Source organism: Choloepus didactylus, chromosome 9 (assembly GCF_015220235.1).
Source record: "Choloepus didactylus isolate mChoDid1 chromosome 9, mChoDid1.pri, whole genome shotgun sequence".
Lineage (NCBI taxonomy): Eukaryota > Metazoa > Chordata > Mammalia > Pilosa > Megalonychidae > Choloepus > Choloepus didactylus.
In genome coordinates this window covers 49487807-49513284 of record NC_051315.1, presented here as the reverse complement: position 1 = coordinate 49513284, position 25478 = coordinate 49487807, and the positions used below count along the sequence as shown (strand labels likewise).

Here is a 25478-nt window from a genome sequence, read left to right as displayed (position 1 = left end):
CAATATAAGAGACAGTACCATAAAACACCCAGGAGATAATGTAGGGAAACATCTTCAAGACTTAGTATTAGGAGGTCGCTTCTTAGACCTTACACCCAAAGCACAAGCAACAAAAGAAAAAATAGATAAATGGTAACTCCTCAAAATTAAAAGCTTCTGTACCTCAAAGAAATTTTTCAAAAAGGTGAAGAGGCAGCCAACTCAAAGGGAGAAAATATTTGGAAACCATGTATCTGATAAGAGACTGATATCTTGTATATATAAAGAAATCCTACAACTCAATGAAAACAGTACAAACAGACCAAATATAAAATGGGCAAAAGAGATGAAAAGACATTTCTCTGAAGAGGAAATACAAAAGGGTAAAAAACACATGAAAAAAATGTTCATCTTCATTAGCTATTAGGGAGATGCGAATCAAGACCACAATGAGATAAAATCTCACACCAATAAGAATGGCTGCCATTAAACAAACGGAAACTACAAATGCTGGAGAGGATGTGGAGAAATTTGAACTCTTATTCATTGCTGGTGGGACTGTATAATAGTAAAGCTGCTCTGGAAGACAATTTTGCGGTTCCTCAGAAAACAAGATACCGCGTTATCCTAAAATCCAGCAATCTCACTTCTCGGTATTTACCCAGCAGTGACATGAACAGATATTTGCACATCAATGTTCACAGTGGCTTTGTTCACAATTGCCAAGAAATGGAAACAATCCAAATGTCCTTCAACAAATGAGTGGATAAACAAAATGTGGTATATACATATGATGGAGTACTATGCAGCAGTAGGAAGGAACAAAATCTTGAAACACATAACAACATGGATGAACCCTGAAGACATAATGCTGAGTGAAATATGCCAGACACAAAAGGACAGATATTGTATGTTACCACTAATGTGAACTCCCTGAAAAATGTAAAATCAGTGTCTTACAATGTAGAATAAAGGGGACCTAGAGATAGTCACAAGCTAGTGAAAGGGGAACAATAATCTAATATGTATAGATACGATAATGAGGGTGATCTTAATGGTATGGAAATGGTCAGGTGTGACTACAGCTCTTTCATAGGACTATAAGTATCAGTGATGCATTGAAGATGAACAAATCTGTTAATGGCTGTTTAAAGGCATGTAACCCACAGAGTAGCACCACAAACCTAAATAAGTGTTAGCATGATATACTTATAAGGTAGGACACTGGTCAGATGGTTAATAACAGAGTGGTATGGAAAAACTACCTATTATGTATTAATGACTATATTTAATAGAAATATCTTACCAACTCTACACTAATATTAGGGATGAATAATTAGTGGCTGATAAGAGCTCTGGAATGTATTATGTTATAACTGTTCAAAGTTCAGAGTGATGATGACTGTTCAACTAAGTGAAGATAATGTAAGAAACTGACAGTTTATCTTGGGATAGAATATACATAAAGTGAAGTTAGGAACTCACTACTTAATAAATCAAGCCCTTGACTTGCGGCTTGCTCTTGTGAAATTTAGGGTAGTAAATAGGAGGCTGAGCCCTCCTATAATCGTGCCTAAGAGGCACCTCCAGGGACCCTCTTTTGTTGCTCTCTCTAAGCCTTTCTCTCTCTAAGCCCAACTCAGCAAATAAATTCATTAACATCCCCACCCTCTCCAAATGAGGAACATAAGTTCCAAGGCAATGAATCTCCCTGGCAATGTGGGACATGATTCACAGGAATGAGCCTGGTCCTGGCAGTGAGGGATTGAAAATGCTTACTTGACCAAAAGGGGGAAAAAAGAAAGTAACAAGCCGAGGTCACAGTGGCTGAGAGATCCCAAATAGAGTCGAGAGGCTACCCTGGAGGTTTCTCATATGCAAGCTCTGGCTAGACATCACAAATGGCCACAGTATGCCATGACCTTACCAAAAGCAGTCCCCAGTACCTACATATCCATATCTGAGATTCTATAAAAGATGCACTCACTAAGTTTCATCCTTTAGAAACTTAAATCCACCAAAGTGTTCCTATACCAGACAAGTCCTAAAACCCAGAGGCAACAGTCTCTATATGATCAACTATCAGATATGGCCCCTTTCCCCATACTGTTGATATCCCCTTTCAATACGAACAAGTTAGGGCGCGCAATGTCTAGACACCCCCAAAGTTTTCTTGAAGAAAACAAAGGGAAACATCTTTATGATCTTGGGTTAGGAACTGTATTAGTTAGGGTTCTCTAGGGAAACAAAATCAACAAGAGATATCTATAAATATAAGATTTATAAAAGTGTCTCATGCAACTGTGGGGATGCACGAGTCCAAATTCCATAGGGCAGGCAGCAAACTGGCAACTCCAATGAAGATGTTCAATGAACTCCTCAGGCAATGAACTGGCAACTTCGATGAACGTGCTCGATGAACTCCTCAGAAAACGAACTGGCAATCTCAATGAACTCCTCAGGAAGTGCTTCACTGGTTAGCCGAAGAAGTGAAGGTCCTCTATCCGTCTCGCTTAAAAGTCTTCAGCTGATTGGACTACATCCAGCTGATTGCATTCTTTCATTGTGTAAGAAATACCCTTTGTTGATGTAATCAGTCACAGCTGCATCCAGTTGCCTGATGATTTAATAAACCAGCCTCAAATGTCCTTGCAGTAATGGTTAGGCCAGTGCTTGCTTGACCAGACACCTGGGTACCATCACCTAGCCAAGTTGACACATGAACCTAACCATCACAGCAAAATGTTTCTTAGACTTTACACCCAAAGCACAAGCAACAAAAGAAAAAATAAAATAGGACCTCATGAAAATTAAAAACTTGTGTGCCTCAAAGGAGTATGTCATGAAAATAAAATTACAACTTACAGAATGGAAGAAAATATTTGGAAACCATATATCCAATAAGGGTTTAATATCCAGAATATATGAAATACTTCAACTCAATAAGAAAAAGACAAATCCAATTAAAAATGGGCAAGAGACTTGAATAGACATTTCTCCAAAAAACATATACAACTGGCCAAAAAGCATACGAAAAGATGCTCAACTTTATATTTATAAAAAATATAATGAGATACCATTTCACACTCACTAGAATAGCTACTGTTAAAAATTGGAATATTACCTGTGCTGGGGAGGATGTGGAGAAATAGGAACAGTTATTCCTTGCCAGTGGAAATGTAAAATGGTGCAGCCACAGTAGAAAGGAATTTGATAGTTCCTCAGAAAGTTGATAAGAGAATTACCATGTTACCTGGCAATCCCGCTTCTTGGTATTTATCCCCCAAAATTGAAAGCAGGGACTCAAACAGATATTTGCACATTGTTGTTCATCATGGCATTATTCACAATTGCCGAAAGATGAAAGCAACCCAAGGGTCCATCAACCAATGGATGGATAAAGAAAATATAGACACACGATGGAATATTATTCAGTCCTAAAATGAAATGAAATTCTGATACATGCAACAACATGGATGAACCTTGAAGAACTCATGTTGAATGAAATAAGCCAGACACAAAAAGACAAATAGTCTATTATCTCACTAATATGAAATAATTAGAATACGCAAACTCAGAGTGAGAATCTAGAATATAAGTTACCAGGGGATGGGGTGAGGGTAAGAAATAGGGAGTTAAGGCTTAAAATGTATAGAGTTTCTATTTAGGACAATGGAACAGTTTTAGTAAGGGATAGTGGTGACAGTAGCACAACACTGTGAATGTAATTAATAGTACTGAATTATATATTTGAGTGCAGGGAAAGTGGAAGTTTAGGCTGTATATATGTTACTAGAATACAAATTTTTTTAAAAAAATCATGGAACTGCATAACACAATCAATAAACCCTCGGTTAAACCAAGGACTATAATTAATAGTACAATTACAGAAACATGCTTTCACCAATTTTAACAAATCTACCACAATAATATGAGGCTGTTAATAACAGGGTGGTGTATGGGAACCCTGTATTTTATGCGTGATTCTTCTGTAAACCCACAACTTATCTAACTAAAAAAAAAAAAAAAAAAAAAAAAAAAAAAGCCAAAAAGTAGGAATCTCACATATTGCTCAGTTTTGTTAACCCTTACATACTGTTAGACAAAACAGAAATAATTCTTAGGCAGGGTGTTTGAAAGTGTGGTTTTTCTTAAGTCTTTCTGTATATTAACAATTTTTCACAAGAGTTGAGAGTTTGCACCTATTTTCTAACCTTGATAGTTTGAAAAAAATATTTTTAGTAATCTTAAGACGTCTCCCCAAACACAGGGCAATAATGTAAAGATGGCACAGACTGCACAAAGGACAAAGTTGGTTCTGAAACCAAAGTTGTTAAAAAATCTTATGAGTTAACAGATTAGCTGCCTCTCAGCATCCCTGAGTCATTACTGTATCAAAGCAAAACCACTATAAAAGGAGAGCTTCAAGAGAGAGGGCCTTTTAAGAAAATGGTCCATTTTCTCTTTAAATTACAGTTTAAAATTGCTAAGCAGGCATTTAGCCTTGAGAATATTACCAATGATAAGTGGGAACAAGAAAAAGCTACATAATTATGAAGGCATACTCTGTGCTCTTAACCACTGGCACTGGCACAAGACTAACTCTTTATACTCCTGCTTTTAATTTCCCTGAGGACACCTAGAGGCTGTTGGGCAAACGCCTGCAAGTCACAGCTTGTTTTATTAGAAGTAATTGTGAGAACTCCAATGAGAAAATAAATAAGGTTTCAGAGATTTCCAGATCTCCATTTCCAGTCATTCCCAAGATGTTTAGAGTGTGACTTTAAATGTACAGTATGATAAAAGTTTAAAACCAGATACAATATTTCTGCAGCTTGCAACACACTTTCTTGCTCCAACTGTCGAATATTCCTGAAGACAGGACCCCCAAATTCCTGAATAGCCAGACAAACCAATGTTTCAAACCTGCACGTGAGCTACAGTTCCCCACGTTTCCACCTTTGTCAGGGCCAAACCAGTTTTTCTCAAATGTGAATATTTGGACCTAACTAAAAATGGTGCTGTGCCATCCTACTGTGTAGAAGCAAGACCTTATTAAAATTTTTATTTTCCTGTTTCATTTCCTTTTGTTCCTGGAAAAAATGCTATAAAATAAAGATTCCAAATTTCATTCTTAACTTAGACCACATTTTGTGTAAGGTGTATTAATTTCTATTAACACAACTTGTAGACTGGAGAATCTGAATTAAAAAGCCTAGTCTACCAAAGATAAATCAGAGTTGGGGTACCGAATAACATCCATTCTGAACATGCTTGATGCGAAGGGTGGGAGTCAAGAAATATGGATTCTATTGCAACCTGGCTTTAAGAAGCTGAGCGAACCTGAACAAGACACTGAATATTTCCATGGACCTCAGCTGTCTCATCTGCAACATTTTAAAATGGTTGGGGATGGTCATGCTATTGGACATTGGTTTCAACCTTTCAGTATATTAGAATCACCCTGGTTGATTTTAAAAAACAGATCAGCAAACCCTGACCAAGAATATTTGGATCATAATTTTGGTGTGTCTGTGTGCAGATGTGACAAAGATTTGGGAATCACTCTGTAGGGGGTCAAGTCATAGTTGGGAAAGCTCTGTCCTCCATAAAACACTATATAAATAAGCACCAAAGCAGGAAAATAGGCTTTCATAAAAAGTCCTTTTGTGCCACATCGATCTACTTTTTTCACTGTTCCAGAGGAGTACAAACAATCTGGAAATAAAAATAGTTGCTGAGGTAGAAAGACTTTCTAGAAAGTAAATAAATGAAGGTATTTTGAAACTTTGGCAGGTGGACCAGAGCAATAGCACTTGATTGATACTGGTTCCATGAAATTTCCACAACTCATTAGTCTGTATGACAAATGTTTTCTCTATTAATGGAAGAGGCTATTAATGGCCTGTGCACTGAAGTTTGTGTTGAGAGAAAATGAATGATCACAGCTCTTCTACCACTAAGCAGCACTGACCTTTGAACTTGATGCTCCTGCTTATCAGTACCTTAATTATCCTGATTCTATTTAAAGTCTAAAACTATCTGCAGATAGCTGACGGAAGACCTAGACCCCAACCACTTGCCTTCAATCCAAAGGGGCACACACCCATGGACCAGAAGGCCAATCTCAGTTTTCTGCTTTAATGGCAAGCATGCCAACAATGAAGGAAGTGGTTCCCTATTTCCTCTTGGGAAACACTAGGGACAGGTTAGGAACTGACACCTACTGAATTCACATTATTTGCTAGGTGCTTTACATAAACTATTTCATTTTAATATTCTCTCTGTTGTAGCATATATTATATTCCCTTCACAAATGAGGAAACTGTGAGCAAAAGAAAAAGTTACCTAAGTTGACTAAGGTCATAGAAACAGAAAGTGGAAGAACCAGATGATCTAGGTCTCCCTGATGCTAAAGCCCAATCTCTCTTTTTCTACTAATTTAGTTTTTATTTTTATCAAAGTTATACATACATATATAATATCTCAGTTGTATTTTTATACTTCCCAGTTTATTCTGAAAAAGATCTTTTCTGATATATACCTAAATGAATTTGTAATTCGTTATCTTAAAGTACACAGAAATTACCTTTATTCTCCTATAAATGAAACGCTCATAGAATAACAGAATATATTATGTAAGGACTTCAACATAATAGAATTCTGTTTTTCCAGCTTTTTAAACCTTTTTTTTCCATCTAAGCCAATATGTATTTGACATTTGGGTTATACGTGCATACAAAAACAGACAAATTTGTCAAAGTGAGCTTAAGATAAAAGGTGTATACAGTGTTCTTTCCGGATATATTAATTTTCAGAAGCCAAGTGGTCCAAATGGGAGCAAAATGCTGACTTCCTCATGAAATAAACTAGATAAAGAAAAATTAAGAATAATCAGAGGGTGCTAAAGATTAATTCCATAAATCACTCTCTCTTTTCTATCCTTTTAATATACAAGTGTACACTATGGGTGAATGTGAATTAGAATAATTTCAAAAAGATTGTGAACTCCTATGACTAGGCTATGTAATTCAATAAAAGGCCCTGGGGTAAAAGACAAGAGGTAGAAATAGGGTGAATAGAGGGCATCTGTCCATCCAGTTTTCCAGGTCAACTTCCTAAAGAGGCAGATTATTTAAAAGTCTCAATGGGCTGAGATATTGACTTGGAAACCTTAAGTGATGCTTTATTTTCATTATTTATTAAGATCCTAATTAAGCATATTAGAATGCTATCTGTCACTGGATTAGTACCTTAAGTTAAACACTGGGAAGAAATAATTGTTACAAACACACACATAACATTGTATTTTGTGGTTTCATTACTTTGTTATTTCCACTATTTTTGTAATTGGGGGCAAGATAAAAGGTCCTATTTGTTTAAGAATATTTAAATGTACCCCATAAACTGTCTGAATCAAAGATTTTTATTAATTCTTCTGCCAACACTTCATTTCCATCTACAATTACTTCTTAAGATAAAAAACAGTAAGTCAATTTAAAAAAAGCAGTTATGGCCTTGAGCTAGGAAACATTACACTTTACCACATTGACTGAAAAACCTAGAACATTACTGTAAAGTGGTTAATCATTGTTGCCATTTAGCAATGAACGGATGCAGCTTTACTGTGACTTCTCCAAAAATACTTTACCTGACACACTGTTGGTACACAGTCTCAAAGTCAGAATCATTCTCATAATAGGGATCTTCAATAGGTTGTTTTTGTGAATGACAGCTTCCCAAGAAGTTCAATTTTAGCTTTGCAGTTTTAACTTGACTACCTTTTCTATTCAAATTTCTCAGACTGCTTTCATCCATACATAGACAATAAACAAATGTGGCAAAGTCTTCTTTGGTACCTGCTTGGCTAATTTGATTCACAGGAATATCATGCATCTTCATACAATTTTGCCCTCAATAATCTGGAGGGTTTTCTATCTCATGTATGGATGTCGTGGCACTATCTACCCTGCCATTGTCTGAAATATTTTGCTCAGAAGTTTTCTGAAAACTGCTTCTGCAATGGGTGATTGATAAATGTTACTCAGATACACAAACAGCACTGACTTGGGCTCCTGTGCTGCCATTTTCTCAGGTGCAAAGAGAGGCAGAGTCTATACAGATATTTTAATGAGTCAAACAGAAAAACAGTACTCGCCCACTCTCTCCCCTCCGTTTTCCTGTTTCAACTGTGGCAACAACTTTCGACTCTTTTGCTGGATTCTTTGATACTGACTTCTGTATCTCTAAATAATGTGCTAATGTTGCCATTATTGATTTTTCAGTTTTGGCATTATCTGCTGTCTTCCCACTAAGCAAAATACGGATTTAGCTCCCTTTAAACAGCCAATACACACATACTTCCTATCCTCCCCATTCTCCCAATATTGTTAAATCCTATTTTTGGTTAGACTAACATCCAGCTTTTTCTTTCTTATGACTGTGTCAGTATTCACTGCAGAGCCACATAATACTATGGCTGCTTTTCCTTTCTTGAAAAATTTTACCCTGAAAAAACCTGTTTGCTTTACTTCCTATTATCCACTAATACTACTCTACAATATATTCAGACTCTTCAGGTATTCTATCAATTTCATCTTAGAGGAATCTCTCGAGTTTCTAACTTGCTCTATCTAGACTGTTCGCTCTCTATGCCTAGAGGAAAGCTTTTTACCCTAGGACCTTCTTTCACCTTGATTTGGGATGCCCTTAGTCCATCTCTCTCTAGTTGAATTCCTTGTTTTCAGTATCCCAAATCTTCTCTTTCTTGTTTTATTCCCCATTTGGTGGTACAAACTCTCCAGTAACTTCCTGAGAAAGAGTGTTTGGGAAGTAATTTTTTGAGACCCTGTGTAACTGAAAAATATCTTTACTCTACTCTTAGTCCTTAATTGATAGTTAGGTCAGGTTAAGAGTTCTAGGTTAAAACAAAGTTTTCCTCAGAATTTTGAAAGACCTGTTATGCTGTTTTCTAGCTTCCATTTATTTTTGTTGAAGTCCAGACTCATTTTGATTTCTGATCTTGTAACTTAACCTATTCTTTTTCTTTGGAAACTGGTAGGATTTTTTTCTCTGTCTCCGGGTATTTTGAAATTTCAGAACCGTATTTCTTGGTATGGAATACTTACATTCATTACAATGGGTGCACGGTGAGCCCTTTCAATCTGGAAAATTCATGCTTCAGTTACTGGAAATTTCCTTGAATTATTTTTTGGAGCATTTTTCTTCCTTCTACATCTCTTTTGGGGCTCCTCCTATTTGGATGTTAAATCTCCTGAACTGGTTCTCTAATTTTCAGACCTTTTTTCTCTTATTTTCTATTTCTTTCCTCTACTTTTTAAGAGATACCCTCAACTTTATCTTCTAAATTATCAAATTTTTCATTTTTTAAAATCATATTTTTAATTTCTAACAGTTCTTTTAAAATGATCTCTCTTTTTTTTTTTTGGTTTAAGTTTTTATTTTATAATCATAAATTTAACTCTGCAATCCAGCTAGACTTGGAGGTGGAAGGATAATGTAGAAATCAAAGAACTGCAGCAAGAGCACAAAGATGATAGGATACTGAGAGCAGACCAGGGGAAGTGGGATGTTCTCCTGAGCTACAGAAGGAATGGTCTGGTGGTTAAGACAAAACTTAAAACAAATTTATTAGACTTGTCCACCGTTGGCAATGGTGATCTTCTTTCTGGTCTTAACATTCCTGAACCCAAAGCACTCCATAGCTTCCACAATATTCATGGACTCTTTCACCTTGCCAAGACCACGTGCTTCCTCTCCAACCACTCAGTCCTAGCAGTGCAGATGAAAAACTGGGAACCATTCGTGTTGGGTCCAGCATTTGCCATGTACAAGATGCCGGAGCCCGCATGCTCCAGGACAAAGTTCTCATCCTCAAATTTCTCCCCGTAGATAGGCCTGCCACCAGTGCTATTATAGCGTGTGAAGTTACCACCCCGGCACATAAACCCAGGAATAATTTTGTGAAAGCAGGAACCCTTATAACCAATCCTTCTCCCCAGTGCTCAGAGCACGAAAATTTTCTGCTGTCTATAGAACTTTGTCTGCAGACAGCTCGAAGGAAGATGCCCTCCAAGGGCTCATAGTCAATGGCTATGTTGAAGAACATGGTGGGGTAGACCATGGTTGCAGGCAGGGGGACTGCACTGGCATACACAAGGCCTAAAATGAAACTCTTATTACACCATACATACCGTAAACCTGTTGCTTTATTCTATAGCACTATGCTGCCAAATGATAGTCAACCAAACCTGGTTAAAGAAAATAATAAGGCATTATTTAATACTGGTTCAGGGCAGTATTTTCAAACCACTATTATGAAGCCTAAGGGCAAGTAGTGGTGCTTTGGGAGCAACTCTAAGGCTGGGGATGTGTGGGCCAAATAATATTCCATGCCCAACTATCCAGTTCAATCTGTAGAGCAGCTCAACTTTGATCATTTTTATACATTGGGACTTCAAGTTTGAAAAGAACCACAGGCTTAAAGGTAAATTTCTCAGCCCTTCCACTCCAGGATGATTAGTAATTCTTTAATAAGTTCTAATTTTTGTGGGGTAGTAGAGGCATGTGTGGGTGATTTGGGAGGTGTGAAAGGCCCCTACTGCTGAGCTTCTGGGTAAGTGTTCAGCCAGGATTCTCACTTGTGGTGAGAGGGCAATTCAAATGTAAAGAAGTTTCAGGATGAGGGAAGGAACTCACCAAGAGTGACTGCTACCCCCTCTACTTTGCCCTTAAAAAAGAAAGCCACCAGACTTTCCTAACCCCTTGGGGTATGAATAACAATAAGAGTTGACATTCTATTTCAGAAAAGTTGCCACCTTCTAATGTAAGAGCTTAGCAGATGAAAAGGTGAGTAAGTGAGTGAGAGACACATCCTGTGTTTTTGAATTCAGCTTTATGTTTGCCTCCACACCCACGAAAAGCATCAGGGACAAAAAAGGAGAGTACATAAAAGGACACCCTCTGTCTTGGATGATTAAAGACACTCAAAGTATAAAGTGTGTTTTCCTTACTTGAAGAAAGGAAATGGAAGGAACTGTCACTCCCAACATTTACTGAGGACCATTTCCACTTTTAAGTGTTCTATAAATCAAGAAGCCAATTCTCCAAATGACAGCTTGCATTTCTCTTCTCACTTTCCAGGTTGTAAACTTCAGTAACATATATACTTACAGTACACCGCACTACACTGTTACTGTGCTCCAATCAGGCAGATGAAATAACAGGAACTTAAATATCATAGATCTAGCAGTGTCATAATCTGGATTTTGTAGTTTTTCCATTTGCTGGTTGGTCAAATCAATCAGGATAAACAAGGTAAGACAATGCTACCGAAAAAACCCAAAAGCTCCTCAGTCCAGGTTCTCCATTTTGCTGGATGTTAGACCATGGTTAAACTTTCTGTGCTGTCTCTCTAGAGTTAAAAGAAGGAAGTCTTGAGTCTAACCTACTCTCAGCTGCCCACCGCTGCCACTGCCAACTTTTCTCCAGTGGCTCCAATGATACTCCTTTCTCTTAGCCTGTTTATCAAATGCTATGGATTCAAGTGCACAAGTAAACAGTGTGACACAAAGGAAACTGGGCATGTGATAGTCTACCCCTCTGAGGTAAACATAAACATGGTACTCCTAAGTTAGCTGTGCTCAGCGACCTGAGAGATGTGAAAGGAATATCCTCTCCTCTGAGCAGGGACCATGTTAGAATCTGGAGATGGAGGGAAGGATATGCAGTTTAAGAATACCTATTTAATATTAAAAATATGTTTTGATAAATCATATAAAGAAAGCAGAATCTTCTAGGATGGGGAAACTAGAGACGAAAGTTTACATTCCGTGTAGGGAGGTGGGGGACGGGCATATGGGAAAGAGGAGCATATATTAAAATCTAGGATTTGTAAGATTAAGATGTTTATCAAAAAGGAAATACGGATTTTAAAAGGTTAAGAAACATCAGCATCAAGAGAAGAGCATTTTTAGTTGAGTCAGCATATATATGAAGCCATGAAGTTACATTACAGTTAAATGTTACATTTAAATATCCCACAATAACAGTTGATTTGCTGACCAGCTCTGACAGTTTCTTTAAACAAGTCAAAATAACATACCCTTTATCTCGCTCCTTCTCCAATTCCTGATTTCTGTTCTTATAGCAAGTCACTCTACAGCAAAATTACCTGCTTGACACATGTACGAAATAGGTCCCAAAGGCTTGTTTCAGTTTCATAGTGCCTGGTACACTGCCTGTTCCAATCTCCCTCAACGTTTCTGAACAGCTGTCACATTACTCCTAGTTGAAAAGAGTTTGCACACTAACTCACCATCCACCCACAAGGTAGTGTTCAATTGATATTTTCTATATCCCCCATCCTGAAAATTACTCAGGATTATAGAAAGATTTTTGTTCCCTATCCTAGATAATAGTCTCCTCTTTCCCTTTAGCCATGATTCAAAACCATGGCATCAAGTGCAGGAGACAGCATGGTGGGAGGTGAAGGGGAGAATAGCATAAATCCCACTGGAAATAGAAACTAAAAGTTGGCTTGACATAATTGAACATAAATGAGCTGAAATTAAACAGTAATATCCATGCTTACAAGAAAATTAGAAATAAAAAGGATAAATAGTGGTAATAGCTAATTACATCACCTAAGACTAGTTAGAGTAGTGAACCTTTATATCGACACACTATTTATTTTTGAATAACGGGTATGATTTTTAAAAACAAGCAAAGTCCTTGTCCATGAGTCCCCAAATCATGTCAATAATTATTTTTGCCAGACTAATGAACCATAGATTAAAATACTCAAATGAATATCCAAGCCATTTATATAATGCCTGTATCCTGCTGCAAATACACTTATGAATGTCTTGAGGCATACATCACAGTTCACAGACGTATTATTACCAACTTACATTACCTGCCTAAGATCATATTCTTGAAAGTGATCAAAATTATATCAAAATTTTATAATTTATAAAAGTTAATCCTACCAAATATTACATAATACACTATTATCTACATATTAACAGTGAACTAGTAGTCAAGTAAAAAGGTGAGTTTTGGCTAGGTGACTAGTTTTGTATTCCTTAAAAGTCAGTCAGCCCTGCTCTACGCTTGTGTACAAACCACACATAAATACCTGTACTGTGCTAATGGTTTTCACTTCATGTTAAATAAGTAAGGCATATTGAGCTTGTTTATTTTTTCACCCACTCATTTTGAAACTGCCCTATGGGATCTGGCTACAGTAGAATATCAGCTTGGTCACTATCTCTAAAGTAAAATATTTCCTGGCAATATTAGGAAGCTAGTGACAACAAAGCGAAACTGATGCTTCCCCAGTTGAGTTTCATTCTTGGTTTCTTTCAGGTCATAGAGGAACCTGCCCAAGTGAAAGCAACAGCCCTTCTTTTACAAGGTAACTGCAGTATAGAAGAGGAAGAACAGTAAGGCATTTTACTTATCAGCCTTAGTCCAACTACTGCATTTCCCCTCACCATGAAAAAAATGGGTAAAAACGACTAGGTTCAGTACACCATTTCTTCTTTGTTCTTAACTTTATTGGTATCTCAGAGCTTTTCATTTATTTGAATTTACTTTGAGAAGTTTTTGTTTGTTTTAAGTTCTGCACCTTTTTGCTGAATAATGTTGCTGTTTTATGAACAATGTTACTAAGGCTCAGATGGTTTTATAAGTGAATTCTTTCAGACCTTCAAAGAACAGAGATTTTTCTGCTATTTAAATTACTTCAGAGCGCAGAAAGAAGAAACTTGTCCATTTCTTTTTATGAAGCCAGCATAAACCCTGATATCAAAACCTGGCAAAGACAGCACAGAAAAAGATGACTAAGATGAAACTCACTCACTGATTTTAATAAAAATGTTATAAAAAAAAAACCAATATATGTTTAAATATTACATGATGACAAAGTGGAAGGCTGCTTCACACACTGGAAATCTACTAAAAAAAAAAAAAAAAACACCATCCTAAAAGTCAAGGAAGAAAAACACATACAGCAGGTTGTAATAGATGCTGAAAAGCCATTTGACAAAATTCAACTTCCATTCCTGATAAAAATGTTTAGTTAAGTATTAATGAAAGGACATTGTCTTAACATAACAGGAAATATATATATCAAATGGATAACCAAAATCTATTATTTAATATTATTCTCAAAGTGCTAGCCAAAGCAAAAAGAAAGAAAAGGGGGGGGGGGGGGGGGGGGGGGGGGGGGGGGGGGGGGAGAAAGAAAGAAAACACTGTGGACACAATCCAAACATTTGGTCTCTGTAAAAATCCTAGTAAGCTGGAAATATTAAAGGACTTTTTTTTAGCTTGATAAATAGCATTTTGGGGAAATTAACAGTAAATCACTTATTTAATAGTGACTTAGCCAAAACATTCCCAAACTAAGTAACAAGATAAAGATGGCCAGAATCACTGTTATAATTCATCATTGTTCTGGGGAAGATAGCAATTCATTAAGCCAAAGAAATAAGTATAAAGAAAGAGATAATATTATCATTATATTTACATAATTATTTTTCTAGAAAATTCAAGAGAAACAATTTATTAAAACTAGTAAGTTTAGAACGTTGGCCAGATACAAACACTCATCTACATAATAGCCAAAAATATTAGAGAATGTAATGGCTAAAATCCCAAAGGGATTATTTTAACGGAAGACAGTTTGTTTTAAATTTTATCTGAGAGAGAATGAATTATATTTAATAAAATTTGAAAAAGAAAAAGAAGGATTTTCCCTATGAATTACTAAAAATACCATAAAGCAGAGTGGTATTTGTATAGGAAGTGAAAAATAGACCAAAGCAACAGAAAAGTCTGAAACCCAAATACATGTGAGATGTACTATATTAAGGTGACATTTCCAATTAGTTGGGAAAGAACAGATTTCAACAAATAATTTTAGGCAAAATGACCACCCAATCAGTCAAAATAAACAAAGTTATATCCCTATGTTATGTATACAGGGATGTACATTTTCAGTGTTTTAATGATTAAAGCACAAAACACTATAAAAATAATTAACTGACAATATAGGAGAACGTTTTAATAATTTTTGAGTGGGGTCTACCTTTTTCAGTAAGATACAAAGTCTGGGCATTTTTTTTAAAAAATTCAGTTTTATTGAGATATATTCACATACCATACAATCATCCACGGTGTACAATCAACTGTTCACAGTACCATCTTATAGTTGTGCATTCATCACCCCAATCTATTTCTGAACATTTTCCTTACACCAGAAAGAATAAGAATAAAAAATAAAAATAAAAAAAGAACACCCAAATCACCCCTCCCATCCCAGCTTATTTTTCATTTAGGTTTTGTTCCCATTTTTCTACTCATCCATCCATACACTGGATAAAGGGAGTGCAATCCACAGGGTTTTCACAATTACACTGTCACCCCTTGTAAGCTACATTGTTATACAATTGCTCTTCAAGAGTCAAGGCTACTGGGTTGGAGTTTGGTAGTTTCGGGTATTTACTTCTAGCTATTCCAATATATTAAAACCTAAAAAGCGTTATCTATATAGTGCATAAGAATGTCCATCAGAAAAACATAAAAAAAAAAAAAAAAAAAAAAAAGGAGTGTCCACCAGAGTGACTTCTCTACTCCATCTGAAACCTCTCAGGCACTGAAGTTTTATTTCGTTTCATTTTGCATCCCCCTTTTGGTCAAGAAGATGTTCTCAATCCCACGATGCCGGGTCCAGATTCATCCCCGGGAGTTGCCTGGCAGATTTACACCCCTGGGAGTCAGGTCACACATAGGGGGGGAAGGCAGCAAGACCACCCGCCAAGGTGGCTTAGTTAGAGATGGCCACATCTGAGCAACAAAGAGGCAACTCAGGGGGAGCCTCTTAGGACAATTATAAGCAGGTTTAGCCTCTCCTCCCAGCAACAAGCTTCAAAGGCGCAAGCCCCAACACAGAGGGCTCAGCACATCAAGCTGTCAGTCCCCATTTGTGAGAACATCAGCAACAATCCAGGTGAGGAAGTCCAACACCTCTGCATCCTCCCCCAGCTCTTCAGGGGGCCCCGAATATATATTTTTATTCTCTACCCAATTACTTTAGGATGTGTTGCTATTTCATTCTAATCTATACAGACCTACCATAGCTCACTTCCTATTCAAAGTTCCATGTAATTGTAGTGTTTGAACAAACTGAAAGTCTGGACATTTAAAACAAAAAGGCCGATAGTTCTTTAAAACATTTGCCATGTATGTCACAAAGGATTAATATAGCTGCATCTTAATTTAAAAAATATATATATAATTCTAAAGATAAAAGGTAAAATATATGGACAGGCCATATTAAGAAATACTTAACTATAATATGGTACATCCAAACAATGGAATACCATGCAGACACTAAAAAAGCAAATCATGGAACAGTATGTGTAATCTTATTTTCAAAGAAAGATAAATAGGTATGCTTATGCACGTGTAAGAGATGTGGAAGACCTTGGATTATTTATGGTTGGGGAGAGAGAAGCGTTTCACTTTCTGCTTTATACACGCTTGCATCATTTAATCATGAAGGTTTTTTCGCCCTCCCAAATGAAGGGGACAATTTTTTCTCTCAACAGAATACAGTGCTTACTTCTCTACCACCTCTCGCTTGAAATGTGTACTCCAACCGTGGTAGGTAGGCAGATCATTTTACTTCCTTTCACAGAAAGTATGAACTTGATTACCATTTCTCCCTTTTAATAACTTGTCAAAAGCATCTCCGTGAGGAAAAGGGCACTTTACACAGCAAGGCTGCTCTCCACTTTTGCTTATTACAACATAACAAGAGAGGCATTCCTTTTTGGTTCGAGTATCTTCCCCCTTCTTTCTTGACTTATCCACGAGCACACATTTTACAAAGCCTGTAACTCCATGCCAATCAGATTACACCGGGGTGGGGACTCTACCTAACGCCTGGGTTCCCAGTGGGGGCAGGGTTTGCTTCTGCTCTTTCCGCTTCGGCTACCATTCCCCCCGTGACCCTCTGCGAAGTTACCCAACCTCTCATTGACAAGGCTATGATGACACCACACAGGAAAGCAGAGAAAGAAATTATGCAACAGCTTTGGGAAAAACAACAGAAAGAACCTATTAATAAGTTTTCGAAAGAGTAACCACAATAATACTTGCTTCTGAGAGGCAGTCCCTGTCCCTGACGGGATCCACTGTTCACCTGATCCCACAGGTCCCGTCACCCCCATTTTCCGGGCAAAGAAGTCAGTCACCGAGAGCGGCTGACGTGGAGTCGGGCCGGCTCCCTCCCCAGGAGCCGCTGAGGCGGGGGCCGTCGTTGCGGTGCCCACGCCGCGAGCCGGGAAAACCCCTCCCGGGCTCCGCTTCGGGACCGGTCCAAGGCTCCTTCTCTCGCACAAAACTCCTCCCTTTCTGAGAACTGCAGCTCCTGCGCTTCTTTGCCTGCAGCGCGCATGCTGCCGGCGCGTCCCTCTCGCTCACACGCACAAGCTCTCCGCCGCCGTACTTGGCGGACTCGGACCCGCCAACTCGTTAACAAAGTTTCCTACTCACAGTTGAGGGATTCAGCCTCCGTCTCTAACGCCTCACGTCGGCGGCACCCGACCAAGCGACTCCAACCGGAAGTTGCTTTCGGTTCCAGTTCAGAGGGCGGCGCCTGCGCGCGAGGTTATTAACCCTTCACCTTCCACTAAGCAAGGCCAGAACGGCCCCGCCTAGCCCCGCCCAGCCTCACCCAGCCTCACCCTGCCTCACCCTACCCGGCTCCACCTCTCACGGAAAACAGAACGACGGAAAGGAAAGCAGTGTCAAATTTAAAGGTCACCTGAAGGTCTTAGCTAGATTTTTGCCAAATAATTAATAGTCAGATTTGACATGACCCTGTATGTGAGTATACAAGAATCGCCTGAGAGGCTGTTAAAGATACAGATTCACCAACCGACCCCTCCGCCCCAGAGATTCCGGTTCAGAACAACTGGGATGAAGTCCAGGAACCTGCATTTTCAACAGATCCTCATGTGAAAGTGATTAAGGTGGTAAAGGTGAACATTCTAAGAAACAATACTTCTTTACACCCCCCCCAACTCCACACACCCATTTCCTTTTTCCCCAGCTAGTAAGTAAACTTTGTTATTAAATATACTTGCTCAAGTTGAATGGTTGGTAAATGGCCTTATGAAAGTAAACTTTTATTAGAAAATTTTGCATGAATTAAAAATTCCCCATTATTCCGAGCCATATCGAGTATCCTCCAAGAGAGAAATTTTAGATAGCTACTGCAACAAATGTGCTGGTACTCTCAGTTTTAGCTCTGATACTTAACTTGCTCAGGCCAATTGCTTAACCTAAATGAATCTTCATTTTTTCTTGTCTGACAAACGAGGACATGATAACCTACTTCACTGGATAGATGATTTAGAGGATCAAATTCAATAAGGCAAGCAAAAGCTCTTTGTAGACTTTAGACTGCTCTGTAAATGAGGTGTTGTCCGGAGTCACTCCTGTCACGCTGACTCCTTCACAGCCAAGGTCATCCCTGGGATTCCTCTCAGGAAAACGGAGCAGTCAAATCTGCAGCAGATGTGGAAGCTTCCTGAGAGCGCTGAAGGCCAGACTCTCTACTTTGGAGGAAGATTGATTGCATCTGGCTGTAGCCACATGGCACTCTCAGAAGCTTCCTTGGTGATGATGTATTTATTTAATTTAAAAAAATGCTATAGCTTTATTGAAGTATGGTTTACATAACACAATCTCTTTCTTTTTAATACTCTCACCAGTTTCGTACAAGTGGTCCATCATGGGTTAATGGTGATTGGAAAATACTTCATCACCAAGCACAAGCACAATATTAAAAGTGACTGTGAATGCCATTTATTGTTGGTAGGTAGCACCTGCTTTAGAGCAAAGCTTTGTATCCAGACACTTGAAATTTTCAAAGTTGACATTGCTTCTTCTGTCCTAGTGTTCTTGGTCAGCCATGCCTGAATAGCTCTTCAGCCCATGATTCTCTTTTCAACCAGAAAGTACTCAAGCTTAGCTTTGGAGTTCTTGAGCTCTCTTTCTTCTGGCCATATGGTGCCCATTTTGCTGTTCCTAAGACGGTATCTTTTCCTGTCAGAGCAAGAGGATCAGGTTCTGATTACACCAATTTCTCCCTATACTTTGGAACAGTAGATGTTTACACTCACTTCTTCCCTTAGGCCAATACGTCTAAGGATTTAAAAACCTGACAAGTTGCAGTGCATTCTGCATGGGTTATCTTGAAGATGGGGGGCTTATTATTTTATTTTTATTAAAGAAATTGTGGGTTTACAGAACAATCATGGATAAAATACAGGATTTTCATACTGGTGTATGATTTTCCCTTCTGATTGTTCATTGTGTATAGACACACTACTGATTGGGGGTGTTGATCTTCTACTCCACCACTCAGCTAAATTCATTTATTAGCTCTAGGAGCTATACTGTGGATTTTTCAGGGTTTTCTGTATATAGGAGCATATCATCTGTGTGCCAGTTTGAATGAATTGTGTCCCCCAAATGCCATTATCTTTGATGTAATCTTGTGTGGGCGGGCGTTACCAGTTTTGATTAGATTTCTTTGAGTGTTTCTTTGGAGATGCGCCCCACCCAGCTGTGGGTGATGACTCTGATTGGATATTTCCATGGAGGCGTGGCCCCACCCATTTAGGGTGGGCCTTGATCAGTGGAGCCATATAAATGAGCTGAGGGGCAGAGGGAACTCAGTGCAGCTGTGAGTGACATTTAGCCAAGAGGGACACTTTGAAGAAAGCACAGGAGCTACAGATGAGAGACAGTTTGAAGACAGCTGTTGAAAACAGACTCTTGCTCTGGAGAAGCTAAGAGAGGACAAATGCCCCAAGAGCAACTGAGAGTGACATTTTGAAGAGGAGCTGTAGCCTAGAGAGGAACGTCCTGGGAGAAAGCCATTTTGAAACCAGAACTCTGGAGCAGATGCTAGCCATGTGCCTTCCCAGCTAACAGAGGTTTTCCGGACACCACTGGCCATCCTCCAGTGAAGGTACCCGATGGCTGATGTGTTACCTTGGACACTTTATGGCCTTTAGACTGTGACTGCATAACCAAATAAACCCCCTTTTATAAAAGCCAATCCATCTCTGGTGTTTTGCATTCTGGCAGCATTAGCAGACTAGAACAATCTGTAAATAGGGAAAGTTTTACTTCTTCCTTTCCAATTTGGATGCCTTTTATTTCTTTTTCTTCCCTAACTGCTCTGGCTAGAACTTCCAGTAAAATGTCAAGTAACAGTGGTGACAGTGAGCATTCTTGTCTCGTTCCCAATCTTAGAGGGAAAGCTTTCAGTCTTTCACCATTAAGCAGGATATTAGCTGTGAGCTTTTCATATATGCCCTTAACCATGTTGAGGACATTTCCTTCTATTCCTAATATCCTAAGTGTTTTAATCAAGAAAGGAAGCTGCATTTTGTCTAATGCCTTTTCTGCATCAATTGAGATGATCCTGTGTTGTTTTTTTTCTGTTTATTCTGTTAATGTGGTGTATTACATTAATTGATTTTCTCATGTTGAACCAACCTTGCATACCAGGGATAAATCCCACTTGATCATGGTGTATAATTCTTTTACTATGCTGTTGGATTCAATTTGCTCATATTTTGTTGTGGATTTTAGCACCTATATTCATAAAAGATATTGGTCTGTAATTTTCTTTTCTTGTGGTATGTTTATCCGAATTCGGTATGAAAGCGAAATTTGCCTTGTAGAATGAGTCAGGGAGTACCCCCTCCTCTTTAATTTTTTGTTAGAGTTTGAGCAGAATTGGAGTTAAGTCTTATTTGAATGTTTGGTAGAAGTTCCCTGTGAAGCCATCTGGTCTTGAGCTTTTCATCGTTGGGAAGTTTTTGATGACTGATTCAATATCTTTATTAGTAATTGGTTTGTTGGAATCTCTTATTTTTTCTTAAGTTAATGTTGGAAGTTGTGTGTTGCTACAATGTGACTGAACCTTAAAAACCTTATGCTAAATGAAAGAAGCCATATACATAAGGCCACAGCTTCTTTGATTTCATTTGTATCAAATGTCCAGAATAGACTAATCCATAGAGACAGAAAGCAGATAAGTGGTTGCCAGGGGCTGGGGGGAGGGAGAAATGGGGAGTGACTGCTTAATGGGTATGGGATTTCTTTTGGGGGTGATGAAATTGTTCTGGAATTAGATAATGTTGATGGCTGCATGACATCATGAATTTACTAATCATCGCTAATGGTAAATTTTATGTTACGTGTGTTTTGCCAAAATAAAAAAAAGATTTTCATTGCAGCATTATTGCAGTAGCAAAGGATTGCAAACAGCTTAAGTATCCATTAATTGGGGGCTAGTTAAATAAATCACGTTGGACTCCCATACAAAAGAATATGATATAGCTGTTTAAAAGAATGAAGCAACACTAACATGTATTAATATAGAACAATTTCCAAAAAAACATTGTTAAGTGAAAGAGTAAAACAAAACATGGGGCCTCTCTGGAAGGCAAGAAGCTGGTAACAGTGATTGCCTTGGGAGAGAGGAACTGGAAGACTGGGGGACAGGAATGCTAGGGAAACTCATTTTATAGTGTGCATTCCTTTTTATCTTTTGAATTATGTTCCACACAATTTAAAAATTTTTAAATTTAAAAATTACTTTTAAAAAGTTACTGTCCTAAATAACTCTTGGATTAAGGAAGAAATAAAACAATTAAATAAGAAACAATTAAAACATGTACAATAATGCTAAGGTGAAAGTGACATCAAAGTTTGTAAGATGTATTCAAAGTGGTACTCAGAAACTTCTATCTTTAAATATTTTCATTATAAAACAAGAAAGAATAAAAGTAAATGACCTTAGCACTCAACTCATAAACTGAGTAAAAGAAAAGTAAAATATCTAAAAAAAGGGCAGTAAGAAAATATTAATAAAAATAAAAAGCAAAAATTATTTAACAAAGAGATAACTATAAAAGTGACACAGCCAAGAGATTAGGTCTTTCACATGTCCAAACAGGAAATAAAGAGAGAGAAAATATAAATGGACAAAATTAGTACTGAAACAGGTGTATATGTGTGGACATGGCAATGATTACAAACGTACAATGGAATACCAATAAATCTGAAATTTTTGATAAAAAATTATTTTCTAAATAATCTTTAATTAAAGATAACTAGCTACAAGTAGAATTAAAAATTTGTGTATTTTTTCATGCTAATGTAGAAAAAAGAAAGGAAAATATTACCCATTTTCTAAACAAAAAAACCCACCCTTTAACTGTGTGAAAACATAGTGTAAAACCTTAATAGACTGATAATAACAGAAGACATTGGAAAAGATATTAAAGAATTACTTCCCAAAGAGTAACAGCAGTGTTATGGATTTGTTCTTTAAAAATTTCAAGGAACTGATAATGTCCATTAAATTATATTTTTTTCAGAACATAGAAAAGTTTGGAATTTTTATCATTTTATTTTATGAAGCTGGCATAAAATTAATACTAAAACCTATCAATGATAGATCAGAAAATAAAAATACAGATTAATTTCACTTATGAATATGAATGAAAAAATTCTCAGTGAATTACAGGCATTTCTTTATCAGCACACATTTTCTTGATATACAGTGGAATCAAGATTAATCAATTTGGACACACATTTTGCATACCACTATGGGTTATAACTGAACTGTGGCTTGTACCTAGGAAAATAGCATTTTTGCCCAAAGCATAGGAAAAGTTGCTTAATTTGAGTATCTGGTTGCCCTGCCTGGATAGGGTTCCTTGGCTTATGCCACACTGTTTTTGTTCTTCCATGTTAGTTTGAGTTGTGAACCAATTTGTGGAGCCAAAATGATAGAAGAGAGGCGTCTGAGCATGTGGATTGAAGGGAAAAGGAGGAAATGTGTAGGTTTGGGTTGGTTCATTTTGATTAAACATTTTATTATTTTAACTAGAGCAATAACAAAATACACTTTATAACTATAAACCTAATTTTATTACTGGAGCAATCATATCATAACATGATTTTGGATAACATGGAATTTTTTAAAAATGAAATACTCTATTGTAAGATGGCAGAGCACTATATAGTTTAAAGTAGAAAAACCATGCAGTCATCTCTAAAGATACCTAAAAGACATTGAATATACTTTAACATGAAGTCTTGATTTCTTTTTTTCGTAAATAAACTTTTAGTAAACTAGGGCTGGAAAATTATTCGGTAGTTATTTGGTATTTATGATAAATGTATTTATCTCAAACTAACAGCCAACGTCATTCTTAATGTTAACCATTAGGGAAATTCCCACCAAGATCAGGAACAAGACAAGGTTGAGTGCTAGCTCCTGTTATTAAACACTGTTCTAGAACTCTGGCCAATGTGGTGAGAAGAAAAAAGGGAGGGGACAAAATTATGATTTTTCTATCCAGGCACCACATGTGTATTACCTACAATTATTTAGAATCAATAAGGGATTAATGAAATGGCCAGATGCAAGGTAAAATTATGAAATCAGTAACTTTCCTAAATGCCAGCAGTAATTGGAAAATACAGTGGAAAGAATATTTTTTGTCAAAACAAAACAAAACAAAACAAAACAAAACAAACAGACCGCCCTTCCCTTTCTCCGCTACATAAAAGCACCAAATTAGTGCATAAATTTAATGAAATTCCAACTGGAACTTTTTCGGTGGAATTTAAGAGATTTATTTTAAATCTTCCAGTTAGCTTTCTCTTTCATGGTCACAAGTGTTTAAGAGAAATAGCTGGATGTTGCTTTGGGGCCCCAATTCTGCGCTGAAACCCAGAGGCTTAACTTGGCTGCTGTGCAGGAGGCTTCCACAGGTTAGACCAGGTACATAGCCCGATAGTCCTTCCCTGACTCTGAAGGTGACTGCCTGGAGGCGGAACTGTGTGTGCACCTGTGCCCACGTGGAAGTGACTCTGGAAGAAGTGTGTAGACGGGTGGGTTGAGAAGAAGGGAGACCTAGCTCCTGGGACTTACTGGGTGCTTTGTGATCTTGGACAAGTCGTCTTCCTTTTTTGGCCTGCATTTTTTCCCCTCATCCTGCAGTTTGGATAAGAAATACCTCCAATACTGTTTTAATACTGTGTGAAGGCAGGCCAGTGGTAACAGAGAGCCATGGAAAAATGACTTATATGAATTTATGTTTAAACCCTGGCTCTATCACTTACTAGCTAGAAGATCTGCCAGCCTCTCCTCCTGGCAGGCACTCAATAAAGGGCAGCTATTAATACAACAATGGCAATAATGATTCTTGATGTTTACTTTTTTTGAATTACTAACTTTTCCTATGATTATTCCTAAGAAAATACTACATAATCTTTAATGCTTACTTTTTATTGTGAAAATAAAATAGCCAATTGTTAACAGAACAAGGTGATTACTATAATCATACAAATTTAAATATTCTAAGATAGGACATGCAGTTGTCTATAAGGTTAATACTTTAGTGTAAAGAATTATTCATTAGGATGTATTTCTTATGAGTTGGAAATACACAAAAACTGAGTTGATGTTTGAATGGACAGGCTGGATCAGGCTGTAACCAAAAAAGTATAAATAGATACAGTTTTAATTTACTTTTCAGAAACAAGCAAAAAAAAACAACAACCCCACAGCAATCTAGTAAGCTATATATAACTTAAGCCAGATGCATATCTTTCACTCTTACATTATTTTATAATAAACCACTCATTGGAGAAGGCTTACATTCCAGATATGAACCAAAAGACAAAAAAAATTTCAAGTAGAGACAAATTCTATCTTAAAAGCTGGAAAATAGCAAGATCATAATATTTAAAATTTTCTTAGGTCTTTACTAGGGAGCCCATTTTTTTTTAAGGCCAAATTACCAATTATGACAATGAACAGAAGGGCATTATTGACTCATGTCATAAATTACTCACTTAGCAAAAGTAAGAATGGAAAAACTTTGCAGCACGCCCGTTTAAGACATCCTGGCCACCTTGCTATGTTGAGAATTGGTAGGAACTACTAAGATTTTGATTACCTCTTCTCCAGTTTGCAAGTCTTCCTTCGTAGACTATTCCTCTGTAAAGATCTAGACGGTTACACAGTCTGGGAGCTTTATCCACAGGCTCTAGCAAGCCCATCCAACAAACTGTCCTGAGCTCTCCATTGTGTCAAACTGGGAACTTCCACTGAGAAATCCCCTGACTTGAAGACTTCCTTATTTGTAGCATCAACAGCCAATCGTGGCAAGATATTGAAATCAAGTAAAGACTACCAGAAAATATTCTGTAAACCACCCGTGACTGTAGCTTTGACTTCCTTTTGAAGCAAAAGGTACTTTACTTGAACAGTTAGGACATTTTAACAAAAATCCAGAAACTGTAAACCCCCCAATTTTTTTGGATTAAGCATATTTTCATGAAAAAAATTTTAAGTAAGTTTA

At 37.4% G+C, this 25478-nt stretch overlaps 1 protein-coding gene across 3 annotated transcripts in view; it reads right to left on the bottom strand.

The window, feature by feature from the left end:
• Nucleotides 1-25204, bottom strand: part of TANK (TRAF family member associated NFKB activator) — a 137480-nt gene extending 112276 nt beyond the window's left edge. For 2 of the 3 annotated variants that reach the window (XM_037850604.1, XM_037850607.1), the window contains exon 1: nt 17566-17646. The gene's annotated coding sequence lies outside the window, so the exon portion shown is untranslated. Of the gene's footprint in view, nt 1-17565; nt 17647-25073 lie in introns of those variants that run through there. The other variant, XM_037850605.1, reaches the window with a different exon arrangement.
• Nucleotides 25205-25478: the final 274 nt, after the last annotated feature.